We start from the raw sequence: 19,178 nt of genomic DNA, 5'->3' as shown, positions 1-19,178 counted from the left end.
AAAAGAGAAACATAAAAGATGGCATCACATCCACAACTCATAATGAAGTTGTGCTCTTATAATTCAGTCTTCTGACATTTAAACTGGGATTTCATACAAAAAGACAGGTGATGCTTATTTACTTTTAATATTAGTCATCCCAGAAGTAATGCTCCACAATTTGAACAACAATCTTTATAACTATTATTTTCAAAAGAAAATTTCACCTTCTTTAAACAGACCAACATGTCAAACTTGCTTTGAGAGAAATCAACAAATGCTAAGTCAATGTAGATCCCATATATAGACCTGAAAAACAAGCGTAAACTAAAAGAAATAAAAAGAAAGAAAAAAGAAACCCACAACAAAAACCCTGAAGATACATTCTTTCCCCCCATTTTTTTTCAGAGTAAACTAAAATTAGACCACAAAATATTTCATACTATTTTAATCCATTAAGATTCCTTATTCTGATTCAGGAGATGGGGCATTAGGTTTATTTTAACTGTCAATATCTCATTTCTCTGTAGCATTTTGTGGTCTCAATAGGTTTAGGGCAGATTTTTTTGTTCTTTTTAAGTAAACATTAAGTATTACAACATTATCACCTAAATCAGGATTTTCAAGAAGGCACGCTTATATCACATCCATATCTAATCACCTACCCACATATCCCAGTTTTCTGAGGGGAAACTAGCACAAACAGGGGACTTCTTGCTCTCTGCAACTAAAAAACCCAAACTTCTAGACTTTTACTTCTATATGCAGAGGGAAACGGTTTTCATGAAAGAAATTATTCCCCAAATTAATGAACACCTCATTTTTTAAAAAAAAATCAATCTGCTTTTTTCATTAAGTATTCAATCAACACTCAGTTAAATATTTGGTATTACTTCAGACAACTAACAGTAGTGAGCTTTGGTTGTTTTTTTAATTAATCCCCTGTGTAAGAAAGGGCAGGAAATGCTTCAAATTTCAAATATATAAAAGAAGGACTTGGTACTTTTTGAAATTGTATAGTTAATTTCTAGCATCTCAGAACAAGAGACCCATACATATTCTACACACAAAATTTATCTTCTTTAATAAGGATTTTAGAAAATACAAGGTGTGAGTTCTGAGCAAGGAGTATGAAAACAATGAACAGATTCATATCAGTAAACCCAGAGCAGGAGCACAACACACCTGCAATTCCACAACCCTGACATGTCAGCAAAGGCCTGAAATAACATTTAACAGGTCACAGAAATAATATTCCTGTCATTATTTATTATTCAGGCATCTAGAAAGCATATTATATGGTTCTAATACAAAACCCATGACCACAATGAAAGACAGTAACTTTGAACTAGGACAAAAATCAAAACACAAAAGTCAAAGAGGTGAATAAATAGCACCACGGTGACAATATACACAAGCGCTTTAAGAGATACCTTTGGCTTTTTAAACTGTTCTCTTCAACTCTCATAATGAAGACAATGTGGTACTGATTCCAGAACTGATCTTCAGTATCTATTCTGCTAAATTATGATGATTCATTCTCTCCTGTTTCTCAGTGATGCCCAGACTAAGTGTGCATACCTCCTGTGAACAAATAACTGAAGTTTTCAAGCCACCAACACCATGTGCCTACCAGCAATTTTCCCCCTTTCCATGTCCAAAATACCTCCCTTCCCATTCTCATTTTTTTCTTGTTTCTCCTCACCACTCAATACTTCCTATTCTGCAAGGATCCTATTACATGTCGTAAGTGGAACAGACACACAGGGGTTTCCTCCTCCTTCAGTCATTAATACTTCAGCCATTAATAGAAGGGAAACAATGAAATATATACAGTAATTTCACGAATACAAGCCGCACCAATTTGACCAAAATTTTGGTGGAAACCCGCAAGTGCGGTCAATATTCCGGGGCGGCTAATACATTAACAAAATTCTAAAAGCTGCCAACACGGAAGTGAGAGCCCGCGGCAGCCCCAAGCCAAGCTGGAGACCGGCCGGCCCCGGCAGAGGTGGGAAAGCCTGGCAGAGGCGGGGCCAGCAGTGTGGGGGGCGGGCGGCTGAGCCTGAGCCAGCAGGGCGGGGCAGGGGGGCGGCAGAGCCTGGGCCAGCAGGGCGGGGGAGCCCGGGAGAACTGGGGCTAGCAGTGCAGGGGAGCATGGCAGAAGCAGGAAGTCCGGCGGGTGGGGCTGCCTGGCAGCGGGGGAAGCCCAGCAGAATGGGGGCCAGCAGCGTGGGGGAGCCCGGCGGTGCGGGGGCCTGCAGTGCCGGTCAGGGCGAGGAAATGCGGCGGCGGTGCAGACGGGAGGGGGCGGCCGGCGAGCCTGGTGGCGGCGGCGGCAGCCCTGCCAGCGGGGCGAGCGAATGCGGCGCGGCGCTCGCGAACGCGGCGCTCGCGAAAGCGGCGCTCGCGAAAGCGGCGCGGGGCGAGCGAACGCGGCGTGAGCGAACGCGGCACGAGCGAAAGCGGCGCGAGCGAAAGCGGCGCGAGCGAACGCGGCGCGGGGCGAGCGAGGCGCGGCGCGGGGCGAGCGAAAGCGGCGCGAGCGAACGCGGCGCGGGGCGAGCGAGGCGCGGCGCAGGGTGAGCGAACGCGGCGCGGGGTGAGCGGCGAGCCCGGCGGCGGTGGCGGTGGCAGCCCGCCGGCCGGGCGAGCGAACGCGGCGCGGGGCGGTGCTGACGGGAGAGGGGGGCCAGCGAGCCCGGCGGCGGCGGCAGCACCACCCGGCCAGCCCCGCCGAGCCGTGGCGCTGAGCTGGGCCACCTGGCCCCGTCGGCAACCATGAGCGGGCCGAGCCTGCCTGGCCCCGCCCCGAGCCAGTAAAGCCCGCTATGCCGCGATCCTGTTACTAATTGGCCAATTTGTGAAAGCTGCGCACGGATTCTCGCGACGAACGAAAGTGCGGCTAATATTTGGGGTGCGGCTTATCTATTGACAAAGACAGCAACATTGTCGAGGCACCGGGGGTGCGGCTTATAATCCGTGCAGCTTGTATTCGTGAAACTACTGTAATAATAATGATTCCTTGTAGTAGCACTGATTAATCTGGATGTGTTTTGGAGATGTTTCGTTTTCTTACTATCAGAAAAGAACAACTACTTCAAGCAAGCAGTAACTGTTTATGCAGGAAACAAACCTTTAAAACAAAATTAATATTAGCTGAAAAAACATGGTAGCTTGCACCCCAGAATTCGTACAAAATTGGCCCATGAAGTCATTGGTGTGACAGCAAGGAGATTTAACAACCAATCTATCAAGACAAACACCTAAGTGGAAATAATTGGTGAGTGGAAAACTGAAAAACCACCATCTATCTCAAGTCAAGCAGGAGCAAAAAAAGTGAAGTAGCCCAAAACCAGAAGTAGTCAGGCATCCAGGGAGTGACTTTTTTTCAAAATGGAAGATGGTTAAGAGCCAGAAGTGAAATAGAAACCAAAAAAGAACACAAATGTGAATAAACCAAAACCATTCAAATGTGCAGGTCTATGACATTTAAAGAAAAATACATTCCTCGCCTTAGAGAAACGAAGGCAGGAATGTCTCTTCAGTATGGGGTAGAATTTACAGATATTTTCTATAAAACCTTGCAGCAATCACATAGTTTTATCTATTAGATGCAAAATCTATTCTGAATTATGTGAATGTCTCCTTCAGATTTCTACAAGTGCATGCTGTAAAGCCTCACAACAGGAATTCTGCCTGCAGATTTGCTCTAACAAGTTTTTACAGCTCTGCACTAAACTCTTCTCAGTAGTTTACAGCACTTGCACAGTAGCTACAGCATGTCCTGCCCTGCACTCCTCACCTAGCATTCCATAGAATCACAATGCCTTTCAACTTGGAAGGGACCTCAGGATGACCTAGTTCCATGTTCTGCTCAAAGCAGGGACAATAGTGAATTTAGACCAGGCTACTCAGGGCTTCATCCAGCACTGACAGCCTCCAAGTGTGGAGAGCTCACACTCCCTCTGAGCAATAGGTTCCAGTCCTTTAGTATCTTCATAGTGATTTTGTTCCCCACTCAGAACTGGAAGCTCCATGTTTCAATGCAGGACTTACCTCTCACTTTTTCTGCATGTATGTCTGCATGTACTAGGCCCCCTCATAGCACCTCTTCTGCAGTCTGAAAAAGCACAACAGACCCAGTCCCTTCCCTCCCTTCCATTCTCCAGCCCACTGTCTTACTGCCTGTCCTCAAGCTTATAAACATTCTTGTACCAGGACAGCCAAAACCTGACCCAGGATTCCACACATGGCCTAAAATAAGTGTTGAATAATGAGGAATAATCACTTCACCTACTGGCTTGACTCCCATTGATGCAACTCAGAACACTGTCAGGGCACACAGCTGGCTGTGTTCAGACTTCTGTCAACCCAACTCCAGATCAATTAACTCTATGTCATCTTAGTTGCATTATGATTTTTGTCCTCACAATGGATCTATTTATCCTCACAACTGATCTATTTATTCATCCATATACTCCCAGATGCAAAATTGATACCCTGACTGCAACTATAAACTATTCAATTAAAACGATTTCACATATGAAAAAACAGGTTGGCTAAGAGAACAAAGAACACATTTAGTTTAGAAGGAGTTGTTTGAATACAAAAGCTAACCCAAACACAAAGGTACAGTATAACAAATAAATCAAAAACCCTACACAATCAATAGGAACCCTGAAACTGATTTTTCCAGTTTTACAGTACTAGGATCTTGTTGACCATAAACTGGAGAAATGAAGCCAAGTTACCAAATTATCACTTACTGCAGCACCTTGTAGTTCCAGTCAGAGTCATATTTCTAAGCTGCAGAAGCACTTTCCAATTAATTTTTAAGTAATCATTCACAAGAGTCAATAAATTTTAAATTTTTTCAAAAAACTTCTGTGAAGTTTATGCTGTATGTGCATAAATCATTAAGCAGTTCCAATTTATGACTCTCCACTCACATTTGACAAGCTCTGGAGAGCTTTGTTATCCCACTTCAACATGCATCAATTTCAATATTCCAAAGAATGTCAAAGCATGGGGACATCTGAACAAGTCATTAACAATTTAACAAACATATTCTGAAGACTAATAGATTAAAAATGAGATGGAATAAAATGTACTGCTTTCAAGACATCCAAGTAATTTCTTAATTCAATTAATTGAATACATTTAAATAATCAGCTTAAATCAATACATTTAATATTTTTTTCTCCATTTTAGCATTGTGCAGTTCACTAGAACATAACAAGCATTAATTAATCACATAAACAGAATAAAAAATTACCCATATAAATGCTGGAATAATTCACTATGCTTACAATTTGAGTTACAACATTTTTTATAGGAAGTGCACTAGCTTCCAGTCTCTAAGCTAAATATTTAAACTTGCAAAGTTTGAATTTGATTCCTCTGAAAAATTAACTTGACAAACACAGACGGCTTTCACAGTAAATTTTCACACTGACCAACAAACTTCAAACAAATCACAATCTCGGTCTCAAAAGTGTTGACATAAAAAACACCATCAGACTGCAAATACTGCTTTTTAAAAAGTAAGTACTATTTTTCTGTTATTTTTCTTAAACTAAAGTCTAACTATTTAAACATACAGCATTCTTTGAGTACATTAAAACCAAATCATTTTCAGAGGTCTGCATTACCAGAACTACTACTCCACAATTTCAACATCCGTATATCATTTTCTATGAAATAAGAACAGTAAGTCTTACTCCAGGCCTTTTTTTTTGTCCCTGACACCATGATCCAGTGAGGAAAGATAAGAACAGCCTGGCCAGTGGGAAAAGAAAGAAAAGCACTGCAGCTTGGTGCTTTTCTCCTTCCAAAACGGAGCTCTAGATCTCAGCTGAGCTTCTGTTCATGTTACCATGCAATCTGGATGAGTGGACGTAGAAAGAAGAGTGCTGAGAATAATTCATACTGTAGCCATGAGGAAATATTTGCATGTCCCTTTGATGAAAATGCAATGAGAACTTTGTATTCAGTTCTAAAATAACAAAGTGCTTGTAACAGAGTAGCACATCCCAGTGACAACTGGGATACGCTTTCAGGCCAAACACATGCAAGCAAAAGATTGTATCTACACAAGCACAGCCTGAGAGTGACAGGCATTCTTTGAAGTCCTAGCCCAGCATTATCTCTGCAAGAAAAACAGGATCTTCTCTTTTAACTGCATTTGTGAAGTCTTCTGACTTCCAGAAGGTGTACTTAGAAATTCAAAATCAGGATTTAGTGGGAAAACATTCCACTTTTGCTTGCAGCACATTAAGAAGCCGCTCAGCACCACCATGCAAGATAAACACTGCACAAAAATCTAGCAAAGCAGGTAGAACAAGACTCAAAACTTACCCACTTAGGTCCTTGAGATGTAAAATGTTCTAACTGGAGAAGGGGAGAAGGGACACCTTACTTGCAGAGGTAGAAGGTCCAGCGCCTCCGGGAGGCCAGCAGCCTTCTGCCGTGGGCAAGGCTTGCCAAAAGAAGCCCTTAAAACTGGCAGGAACACTGATCCTGAGCTACCACTTGCCAGGGCAGGGCAGGCACCATCACTGACAAAGCCATGAAAATAGAAAGACCAGGTACTAAGCTGAAAACTCATCTATTTCTGTTCCTGCTTCTAGAGGTGAACACAAAAGCCACTAGGGACAGCCTCTATCACTCAGACCACTGTGCTTGGCAAGCACAGCCTGAGAGGACACAGCTTGCAGGCACAACTGCTCCTCCCTGCTGTTTTTGCACCTGCAGGGTGTTCCACAAGCAGCCTTTACAGAAGTGACCTTCAAGAGCACAGCAACCACCACAGTCAGGGCAAGGCAAGCCTGGTGCCCCACGGCCGGGAGCAGGTGTTGGAGGACAGGGATGAAGCCCTCCCCTGTCAGTGACAGGGCCTTGACACCTCTGTCTGTACCTGGGTGCAGGTGTCAGGATGTTGCAGCAGCAGGAGCTGAAGGGCTCTGTCTGGAGCTCCCTGACCTGACAGAGCTGCAGAGGCCCCAGCACAGGGCACGGTTGAGCCTCTCAGCCCCAGGGAAAGCCTGGGCAAGGGACGGCAAAACTGCCCGGCAGACAGGGCTGAGCCAGGGGGACCGAGCGAGAAACATGGAAAAGGGACACACAGACCCCAGGAGCAGCTGGATGGGCATCTGACAGCCAGTCAGGGTCAACCCACCAGACATCTGTGGTGAACACCCCTAGACCAGCTGAAAGCAATGCTGGAAACACCACACCACACTCAAATACTGCTGTTCACCCTTGTGGGTCATCATCCATGGATACTTAAAGGCAGACACAGAGATGCAACATCAAATTATCAAACAAGAAGATAATTTCGGGTTTCTGTATTAAGCTAGCAGAGTTTTGGCGAATGATGTGGCAAATAGTGCTGGCTTTTAAAGAATGTATCCCAGTTTTACAAATCTAGAGATTAACAAAATTCCTTGTTCTTATTAAAAATAGTGTGGCTGTAAAAATACAAAAATTATGAGACTCAAGGTCACACATAACATTTGCAACTATATCAAATCAATTAGATCTCAAAGAAATAAGCCCTTTATTTGGAGCCCACCTTCCACATTTTCCCGAGTATCTCTTATTGAAAAGTATTTTGTTGATTTGTGGGAAAATAACAACCCTATTTTTTTTCTAAATAACAACCCTATTTTTTTCCTTCTTCCCCTACCTATTTAAGAGCTCATAGCCTACCACTACCAAAGTTCATCATCCAGCACCACAAATATCGTTAATATCAAATGAAATAAGGCTTTGATTTCAAGAGAAGATTACTCTCATCTGAATTACAGGTACTTGTGCCCTCCAACAAATCTGCTGTCCCTAAAGAATTCCCAGCCAAATTAGCAAGCTACTCCTACAATGCTCCTAGAATCAATCCTCCTCAAGTCACCCAGTATGATAGTACTTGGCTGCCAAAAATATTTTGGAAATTGTTTACATGCTGATGGGTGTCTTCAATGCAGGAACATTTGCTGCCCAGTGCAGGAGGGAGGAGACTGGAAATGCTGAGACCACCAAAAAACCTCTGACACAAGAGGGTAGGAAAAGTTTCTTCCACGAGAAAGAGCAGTTGGGTTTAGTCCTATGTGTATACCCCAGGACAGGCATTTCCACTACTTTTTAAACTAATTTGACCTTTACTAGCCTGAACCCTCAACATCTGAGCAAACAATAATTTATCCTTTCCACTACCAAGTATTTCCATTAGTAAAAGAGACCTCATGGAGAAATGTATTGAGTAACTGCCAATGCAGTTTGAAGAATGTTGCACTATCATTTACAAACACAACCATCTCAGAAAATAACTCCATTATCTGCAACAAGTGGGTATTGGTAGAGTCATATCAGAATAATAACATAAGCCATCAGCAGCTATTTATTAACTTTAGTAGTCCAACACATACGATTTTAAGGTATTAATTTAATTTTTATTTAATACAGTTTTCCTTTAATGTATTTTATATTGGAAATAAAAATATTTTATTGCATATTACTTAAAAGTTTATTAAAAGCCTGTCAGCATTTGAGTTAAAGTTACTTACTAATTAGAATTTCTTCAACTGTTTCTTTAAAGTCCATTGGAATAGTGCTAACAGTTGAGTACAGTAATTTCACGACCATAAGGCACACCGGACTATAAGGCGCATCCCCCGGGAGCTGGCAACTTTCACAAATTTGTTGATCATATAAGGCGCACCGGACTATAAGGCGCACTATTTTTTTGCAGCAAGGAGCCGCGCAGCGTGCAACAAAGGAACAAATTACTGTCAGGTGTTCGATTTGCAAACATTTTTCACAGATCAGTGTAGCCTTTAAACGCAGCCCCAGGCGCCTTCCCTGTGCAGCGGGCCCTGGCACTCCCACCCGCCCCCGGCGCCGGCTGGCACGGCTCATGGCTCCTGTGTTCCACTGTACGGCTGCACTGCATCCCGGCTTCCCCTCAGCCGGCGGCGGCAGCGCTTCTCCCCGCTTTCCAGCGGCGCTTTTTCGCCGCTTTTCGGTGCTTTCCTGTAGCACTTTTTCACCACTTTTCAGCGCTTTCCCGGGGCGTTTTCTCGCCGCTTTTCATCACTTTCCCGCGGTGCTTTTTCGCTGCTTTTCCGAGCGCTTTTTCATCATTTTTCCACAGCGCTTTTCTGCCACTTCTCAGTGCTTACCTGCGGCGCTTTTTCGCCGCTTTTCACCACTTTCCTGCGGCAGTTTTTCGCCGCTTTTCGGTGCTTTCCCAGGGCGCTTTTTCGCCGCTTTTCAGCGCTTTCCCAGGGTGCTTTCTCGCTGCTTCTCAGCACTTTCCCCTGGCGCTTCTTGGCGCTTCCCCGTGGCCGTGCCACTTCCCCCCACTTCTCCCCAGCCAGTGGCTGCACCGGTTCCCGGTTTCCCCTGCCCGGTGGCCACGGCTCCCGCGGTTCCCGGCTCAGCTTGCAGCTCGCACGTCCAGGTTCGCAAATTTCCAAACTTTGCACATCAGACAAGGCGTACTGGACTATAAGGCGCACTTCCGTCTTTGGGGGAAAATTTTAGTCAAAAGGGTGCACCTTATAGTCGTGAAATTACTGTACTTTAAAAAAGAAGATGTCTAAAAAGTTCCTGTGTTACTAACACCTTACTAAAATTTAATCTGTGAGGAAGCTGAGAGGCGCAGAAAAACAAGTTCATTTTGTTACAGAGAAAACTGATTCCCTTTACCTCACCTCCCTCTCGAGCTTAGGTTGATTAAGATTTAAGTTCAATTGAGTAAAATAAAAGAATTCTCCCCAACCATGCAATTATAATACAAGAATATTCACACTACATCTGAATGTTCTAATATGTATTCATAAAATAATTTATATAAATTAGGTTTGTATCAGTATTTTGGAATATTTAAAGGATTCCACTACTAAAAAAATGCAGTAGAGGAATGGGAATGCAGTTATTAAACATATATTTCCTTTACATTCAGAAACTTGTTCCTGAATACTTTTTGAGCCAACTGTATATAAACAATAAAGCAGTAAGTTGTCTACACATATCAAAACACACAGCGACTTTATAGAACTTATGTTCCTACTATTCTCTAAGTCATAATTTCTCATTAACTGTTATTCAATGTCATTGGTAATTTTAAGTATTAAGACAACAACTCAAATGTTAAAAGGTCTTTCATCACGGCCTACATATGAGCCACTCTAATTTGTTTAAAGGGAGTTTTTACAGAGAAACCAAGTAGGATTTCCTGTAAGAGAGATGTTGACTTTTGAACATACTATTCTACTATGTGTCCAAATTTTGCAAATAGTAAAAAAGCCCTTCAATTACACCATGCAAACTTGGAGCTTCACTGATAGAAACCTCTCTGCTTCAAGGTACTTTAGAAGCAACAGTCTTCTCTATGTCAGAATCCAAAATTTTAAGTACAGTAATTTCATGATTATAAGCCACATCATTTTGACTAAAATTCTGGTCTAAACCCAAAGTGCAGCTTGTAATCAGGTGTGGCTTATATATGGACAAAGAATGAAAAGTTGCTGTTTTAGTTTGGAGGACAGGTGCCTGCTGAGAAAGGCAGGAACTTCTCTTTGAAATGGAGAATGGAAACCCCCTCCCTCCAAATTATTAGAATTTTGAAATCAAGGGGCTTTCAGGCAAAAATATGGAAATTAGGAATAACAGTTCTTTGCCAGGGAAATTAAAATAGAAATACAATACTACAAAGAAACAAACTCCAAACCCTGACACAGTCAGAGTACAATCTGACACTCCATCAGGCAGGGTGTCGGTAGCAGTCCCATTAAATGGTGGCTGCATCCTCCTGCAGTGACAGATGTGATTCAGTTGAAGCAGTGGTCCTGTAGAAGGTGCAGTTTCCCTCTAAAGGTCCAGTGGTGATGTGGAGGAATTCGGTTTCCCTCTGGAGTCCAGTGGAGAAAGGGGTAACCTTAGTGTCCCCAAATCTCTGGTAAGAAATGTTGGGCTCTTCCCCCCTGCTGGAGAAACTTCCAATGGGATGCAGTCATTTTATCAGTCACACAGTGGGACTCAATGGCCATTAGCAGAAAATGACTGGCTGGAGGAAGGATGGGGTGTGAAAAGATAAAGAACAATGCCCCACCTGGTTTCAATGGATGGCCCATTAGCAGAATATCTGCCGTTGAGATAAGGATCACTGCCCCCACCCTCAACAGATGGTGATAGAATAGATACCTTTTATCACACTCTGTGTTATAATGTGTGGCTTATAACAGGTGCGGCTTATGTATGGACAAAGAATGAAAAGTTGCTGGCACCCGGAAGTGCGGCTTATACTCTGCTGCTTATAATCATGAAATTACTGTACATAAATGTTTTTTAAGAATAATCTCACTCTTATGCACTATTTTCCCCCAAGAAATCTTAGGCATCACAGCAAGTCATACAAAAGTAAAATGGCACTGATCAGCAGTCACTGACTGAAAGTACAGAGTTTTGAAACTGAAGCATAGAAATGTTTTGTGGTTTTTTCCCCCGGTACAAATTTACACCACTCTGTTGCACCTCAAAGTTTCTTTGCTCATGCAAAATGTTTTTTCCTAAGATTTCAGATTAAAAAGGTTAATATCTATACTCTTACAAAACATGACCAAAAGGTCTATAATCCAAACTTTATAGACAACCTCTTTAGAGATTTTTTCTAATCCCCATTATCAACATCTTTCAATCTTTAACAATACAAAGTCTGGATTTCAATTCAGTATTTCGTTGAGGTAATCTGAGTTGATAATGTTAAATTTTGCAAAGTAAAAACTCTAAGAACACAGGAATTAGCCTAAGGAATATACTTGCTTTGTCTTCCAATTGAAAATCTCAATAGAGAAAGTATGATTTATTCCAGGAAAGCTGATAACACACCTCAGTAAGAATGATAAATGAAGGCTTTGTTTGTTACACCAGCTTAATTTCTTGCTGCAGAATAGTGTCATGTTTCATAACAAGAACTTTAAATTTCAGGTCAGTTTATCTGTTCAAGGTAATACATTTGTGACAGCCATCTAGTTGTGTTTTAATAGAAATCAAAAGTTCAATATTGTGTATACAGGTTCAAAAATATTGTTAGTGTATACTAACTTTACTTTTAAAGTAAAAAAACTAAATCAGAACTTCTGAAACGATATTTCCTAGAAACCGTTCATAACAGCAACAACTGGGCAGACAATTAAGTGTAATTTCTTAAAAAATGCATTTTTATTACTGTTAGTTATATTTAGGATAAATAAATAAGTCACTGCATTTCAAGCTATGAAGTTACAATGCCTGTAGTGCAGCTGTCTGCACAGGATCCCTCACTGGCTCAGGCCAGGCATTCTGGCTCTGGAGTATTAAAATTCAACTCGGCAAACTAGCATGAGCAGAGACCATCAAATAGGATAAGTGGAAGGTTGGAGGTAAAAGGGAAATAGAAGATGGCATCTATTTTTAAGAGATGGTTAGTTTAATTATCTATGAAGTTATTGATCCTGAGTTAGGGAGCAGCTGAGCAAGTGTTTTAAAGAATCGTGTGAGCAACCAGCTTGTGATTAAAAGAACACTCATGGCCTTAAAGGAAACTAGAAAGCAAAAAATACTTTGGCAGTTGGGAAGTGCACTTTAAGCAGAATCGAAACAAAAACTTCAAATATTCACATCTGCATGTGCCAAGACTACAGCAGATTTTTTTCATGCAGGAAATTCCACATGACTTTAAATAAAAATTTTAGAAATATTTTCCTATTTTTCTCACTAAATTTCCTCAAAATTAGTAATGTTGCAAAATGTTCTACTTTGTACAGGTAAGTTCCTGGCCAAATAATTTTCCCATGTACCACAGAGTGGGTACACAGGTATTTTGTGTACCAGGAAGATAATAAATGTTCATGTTCTATGAAACAGAATAGTAGTTTAAACCCAAAAATGTCATCAGTTAGAAATCCAAATGTTTAACCTCATTCTATAAGAGAACCTCCTTTTTGTTTTGTTTTGGAGGCTTTTTTGTTTGTTTGGGGTTTTTTTTAAGGTGAGTTCCTTTTGCCAGTGACTCAGTTCTTCTAATTAAAATTGTACATTCAACACCTATGACTCCAGATAAAGTTACTCCAAGCTCCTATCAACAACACTTTTCCAGTCTCTTTACATGAACATACACAATTAAAAAGGAGCAAAGAAATAATTTCAGTTTGAATTATAAACCAAATGGTGTTATTCCTCACTCCCTAAATACCCATAAACTGAGCTGTGACTCAAAATTCATAAGGAAAATCTGTTAGATGGTAAACATAGCTCCTTATCTCCAACATTCTATGGCCAAAGTCTCACTTACATAGCAATAGACTGCACACTTATCCTCTTCAAACAGAGGGCAGGGCTTGTTTACACAAGGAAATGCCCACACTGTTCTGTGGCTATGGTTATTGTGGAACTTGTAAATAGACCAGAAAGAAAAAGCTCCTTTCTCCTAACTTGTTGCTGCAAATTATTTGCCAGTGGAAAACCTTGGGCAATTTGGTTAGGGCAGCATTTCACCAACTTTCTTTTCATAGTTTATCTCTGCTGCAAACATACCAGTCGAGTTTGATGTTGGTTTACATGGGTATCAATAGCAGGACAGGCAGGCATCTGATCACGTCCCAGCAAATCTAAACTAGGGGTGAAGCTCAAGTCACCAATTCTCCCAACCCATCAATCCTGGAAATAGATATGGGAAAAACCAGCCTGGGAATATGTGTGTGCCTGTCAGTCACACTTCCCCAATACAGCATGGTCCAACCCACAACCCAGTACCTGGAGAAGTCAGATTTGGCAACTCAGCACAACTCACTATTAATGAACTGTTACTTAAACTATTACTGAGGACCATCTTTACGACTGTTTTAATTTAATTAATGTGTGTTTAAACACTAGCTCTCAAATATTATGATTAGTGGGTCCTTTCAAAGTCAGAATATTCTATGATTCTATAAAAATTAAACACATTAGACAGAATAATTTATGACACAAAGGAACAATGCCACAGGTCCTGAGACAGTAGTAATACAACTGAAGCCAAATTCAAATACTTGGTTCCTCTCTGGGCATTTATCTTAATTATTTTTCATTTTGGAAAACCTGTGTTTGTATTCCTTCATGCACAAACCTTCAAGACACACTTTGAAAGCACAGGCAGATTTTTAAGTTAATGATTAATAGTGAGTAATAAATATGTGTGCAGAAGAAAGCTCCAAGCCTTTGTACTATGAGGGTCATTTTAGTCATTTTCAAATTACTGATACTTTCTTGTTTTATCAAAAAGCTTCATGAAGATCTTGATCCCAAACTTTTCTACTTTTTAGCTATAAAAATTCAGGAAGAATGTACAAGTTGCTATTTTGACTTAAAATGACATAATTCTCACTTGGATATTTTGCATGTTTGGCGGGATAAAATGCCTTCTCTGTGAAGAACAAAGAGAAGTACAGTCTCACAATCCTTCTGGTTCAAGAACACACTTCTTGATATGCCATATCCAACATCAGCCATTATCTAATCCAGTATTTACTCATTCATTGCATCGACAAAATTTTACATCAACATGCTATTATATTGTCATATGCATATGCCCAAGAACTACTAGGGGTTTTTTTTTAATATTTCACAATTACAAATAACTTTTTCTTTGAAAGTCACAAAATCAGATTATTTTTGTGCTAAATGGCCATTTTTTACACCTGGTACTACAAAAGAGTCAATGAAAATGATTTTTATATAAACATATTTGGGAAGTTGAATTTTTTTTTACCTTATTTTCCCTCAAAAATCACTTTATTCGTTTCAACATGCTTTTGTTTCACAAAAAAAAAAAAAGTGTCAGAGATTTATATTGGAAAACTTCTATCTGAAAATGTCTAAATTAAGTCCTATTTTGACTATCCAGGTGCGGAACGATTGTTTAAATTTTTGGGTTTTGTATGATAAAAATACAAACAATAAATACTTATACAAGAACAAAGAAAAACACTCTAGCAAAAGACAACTAGTACTGGTTCTTGAGAGAGTGAAACGACTGGGTGGTTCACCCAGCATTCTGTAAGCCAGACTTGTCCCCGATCAGGTGTTAACAGTTAATTTAGGTGTCTTATTTTGTGAATATAAAAATGCAACAAGTGCTATTCACATTAGCACTGAAGTGCATGATGCAACTCGGAGTCCAGTTTCACCTCAGAAGAGTTTCAAAAAACCCACAAATTGTCTATGAAACTCAGAAACCCAAGGTAACTTGGACTGAATGCTGCCAGCAGAAAAGTGTTTTCCTTGAAGTCAGCTAGACAAAGCAATTCCTGGATGTGCTAAGATGAAATATGCTTTTCTGCTGTCTCTGTGTGTATTGCATAGGCTGTTTTTGAACAGCTACACAAGTGCCTTGCTCAGCAGCAAGGTCCGTGCTTATCGTACACGAGATTTCACTGATCACAGCACTCCACAAAACAGCATACACCAATGTTTTATGCAGCACAGAACAGACAGACTTTAATAACAAAGTGATGGGCCTCACAATCAAGGAAAAACCGCCCAGGAAGTGCCTGCAGACAGGTCCCTTCTTTGAACCTCTTTGCCATCTACCCTGGTGTTGTTTACCAGTCAGATACAACTTGCAGATGTGGCAAGTCCCCTGCTGGCAGGCTAAAGAGGGGTCAGGATCTGAGTAGGAGAACTGTAGCCCTTCTCATTACTCTTCCAGACAGCATTACACCCAGCCAGGCATCAAGGCCACAAACATCAAAGATTCACAACTTCTTCACTGTCCGCACACAGAACAGTCTGCAGAAGTTTTTATGTGAAAAGCAGCTGGACTGCCAAGGACAGTTTGCTCCTAGAATAAACTGTGTTTTAAGGTCTCATCTAACTACTACCTGTACATCTTTACTTTCATTGCTCATTTCCAAAAAACGCTGGTCAATTTAGGAACAACTTTACTTAGGACCTTAATAACACTACAAAAGTTCATCTCAGCAAGGCTCAACTACTGAAGTTTATCGATGCAGGAGGGTAAGGTTGAGAAGCACTTCACTTAAATGAAGTCAAATTTCTCCATTTGTCAGAACGGAAAGTGGCAAACAGCTATTTCTGTTATTTTATCAGAAGCTAGCAATCTTGGTTTTGGAATGCTGTTACCAGCTATACACAAATGCTACTGGTTTTCACAGCAATGGATTCTACTTGCCACACACCTTCCAAAAACAATTTCCAGAAATATTTCTTTCGTCACCAAAAGTACAACACAGAATAATTTTTTTTTACCTATAGGTACTTTTATATTTTTTGGTTTTTAAACTCTCTTGGATTTTGGTGGTCACAAAAATTCCAGATGTCAGAACAGGAAGGTCTGTTAAATTTCATACAAGTGAATGCACAGACAACCAAAATGCAGCTTATTATACAGCACCCTCATTTTATGCCTAAATTCTTGAAGGGACAAAGCAGTTACTGCAATGCCATACAGAAAAAAAAAGTACAATATTGGAAATCATGCACAAAATGATTACAGGTCAGGTTGACATTAGGAGCACCTTACCAATATAGCGATTTTACTCCTTTCATTTAAGAGGTAACTACACTAACAAAGATATCACAGAAACACTGAAAGGCTGAGGTTGGCAGGGGCTGTCGTCTAGATGCCATCTGATCCAAAACCCTGATTAAGTTGGGCCATGACAGTGTCCAAGATGCTTTTGAGTGACTCCAAGGATGGAGACTCCACAGCCACACCTGGGATGTTACACTCTGCATTGCACTGTGTATCAATACAGCAAAGCTGTAAATAAAACCAGAGAAAGCCAGTTTAGGTTCCATTTTAATGCTCTAAAGGTTGTTCCCAGCAAAAATCTATTGGTAACACAGCACACCTTTCAATCTTTCTGAACAACTAAATCACTCCTATGCTACACAGAGGTCATGCAGGTAGATAAAGGTGATATTAAACATCAATCTGTCCTATCATTTTTTATGCGTCCCATCAAGCAATTAAATCAGCAGCATGGATACCCAGGCACCAAGCCTGAGTTGCCCTAAAACTCACAGAGTCCACAAGTGGAAGTATCTCATACCATTCCTACGTATCTGCTCAACACTGACAACTATCACACTAATTCAGCCTCCAGCAGGTGGGGAGGATTCTCCAATAATAAATTTGTGATTACATTAAGACTATTCTAAGACAGGATATCCATCTCAGCACAGAGTGTTCCTACTCAGCTCACATAAGATTATATGGATGATCACTGCAATGGAAAAATAGCACCTTGTTATTTTTCATTTGCAGGAGTAGCAACTATCTTTTTGGTTTTCTGGACATCTATGGCATGAAGCCGTTTTTCTAGTACCTGCTGGTCTACCTTTACTTCATGCAATATGCATCATGTGGTCCAATAAGACCATTAAGGAATGGTAAAGAAATTGGTTGTGTTATGATAATTTGAATGGTACAACTTGGGAGAAGATAAATCAGAAAACTCATACGATGCCATAGAAATTAACAGGAATTAATCAGAATTATTAACAAAAGAGAGAACAAAACTTTGCAGCATTTCTTCACGAAAAACACTATTTCAAAAGCTCCATTTTGTCTCCATGGAAACACACAGGAATAGCTAACTGAAACTATTAAAAGTATTTAAAATATGTGTTCTTAGCAAGAAGTTACATGGACCATGAAGATGATCTACAACAGAACTGAGATTACTTTTCACAAAACAGGAACACCAGGTTCTCACCAACTGAACTCACTGGGCTACACTTCTAAGTAGCAGCAAAGGTAGTAAAGACAACCCTTATATTAGAATATGAAAAAGACTTTAAAAGACATTATTTCATCACAATAATACTAGCTTTCTGTTGAACAGGGCATTTTTCTTCTCAACAGATCTAAAGAGAAAACTAACAGGAAACCAAAACAAAAATAGTTAAAAGTTTCTACACTTTTAGCAAAGTCATTTTCTCTCATATCAAAGTTTTATTAAACAGTTTTCTTTCAAGCTTTCTGACATTTGAGTAAAGAAATAAATGCATAGACAACAGTCACTGGTAATAATAATTACTAATGCTTGGTTGGGAGGCATGCTGGGGATTGGGTTTTTTCTCGTTTTTCTTAAATAATGGAGGGGGGAGAACCTTCAAAAATCTCAAGTTTGTCATACTTTTAGGCAAAGGTATGCAATTTATCTTAGAAGGAATCTAATCCAAGTTGAATTATCAATTAAATAAAATAAGAATTTCTTTCAAGTCCTTAACCAAGACACAGCTCTCCCGGAGGGAAAGGGTAAGAGGCTTCAAGAGAAGTGCCTGGAAGCATGGTTACTTTCCCATCACCAGATCTCCAAAACTGCCTTAAAAAAAAAAACCCAAGAATTCTGGCCTCCTTCAGGTGCTGTGTCATCCCATGGCACAAAAGTGAGACGGTGTCTGCACTGAGAAGGAAGAGTGAGTGTGTCAGCAGCAATAGAACACAGGACATACAGATCTGCACCCGTTGTCAAAGCTGGTCAATATAAGAGCAGTGCTCTTGAAAACAGAATTTCCCTAGAGTTACCCTAAAACAAGAGCAACTTTACCTAACCACATCTGGAACAGAACACATCTGGCAGAATAAAGCTATAAAGGATTTCTTAGAGAGTTCACAGACATGAATGCAGAATTTTTTATTCTCTCCAGGCATCTTTAGCTCAGATACCAAACAGTGGTGCACATCTAAAATTCTGAAGGCCAAACTGAGACTTGATAACCCCACAGTAATAATAATGTTATGGTACATAACCACTATACTTGGCTGTTCTCCACTTACTGATTTATGAGAAAAGATTACTGGCTCAACCCTCTGAAAAAAAAAAAAAAAAAAAAAGCACCAAAACAAAACAGACACTTCATAGGAAGAAGTGGATTTTCTCTTTCTAAAAGATAAATAAATAACAGGATGAGGGAAATATACAGGATGTGATGCTCCATTAGCAATATCACATCTGTTACTCACATTTTAATATCTTCCCTGCCACCCTGAAGCATACCATGTGCAATTAAGAGGAAATTGCAATGCAATTTTTTTAATAAATTATTGTCAACAGTCATGCAGTACTAAGCCAAATGCAAATCACTAAATCAATTGAGCACCAGTTTAAAAAGTTTTGATTGATCCTCAATTCATTGCTATTTTATTATAA

General features: G+C 40.3%; 1 protein-coding gene across 7 annotated transcripts in view; it reads right to left on the bottom strand.

The window, feature by feature from the left end:
* SEMA5A (semaphorin 5A) overlaps window positions 1-19,178 on the bottom strand; it is a 334,133-nt gene that overhangs the window by 275,391 nt on the left and 39,564 nt on the right. The window lies entirely within an intron of this gene.

The sequence above is a fragment of the Catharus ustulatus genome, chromosome 1 (genome assembly GCF_009819885.2).
Source record: "Catharus ustulatus isolate bCatUst1 chromosome 1, bCatUst1.pri.v2, whole genome shotgun sequence".
NCBI lineage: Eukaryota > Metazoa > Chordata > Aves > Passeriformes > Turdidae > Catharus > Catharus ustulatus.
This window is presented reverse-complemented; position numbering and strand designations above follow the sequence as displayed.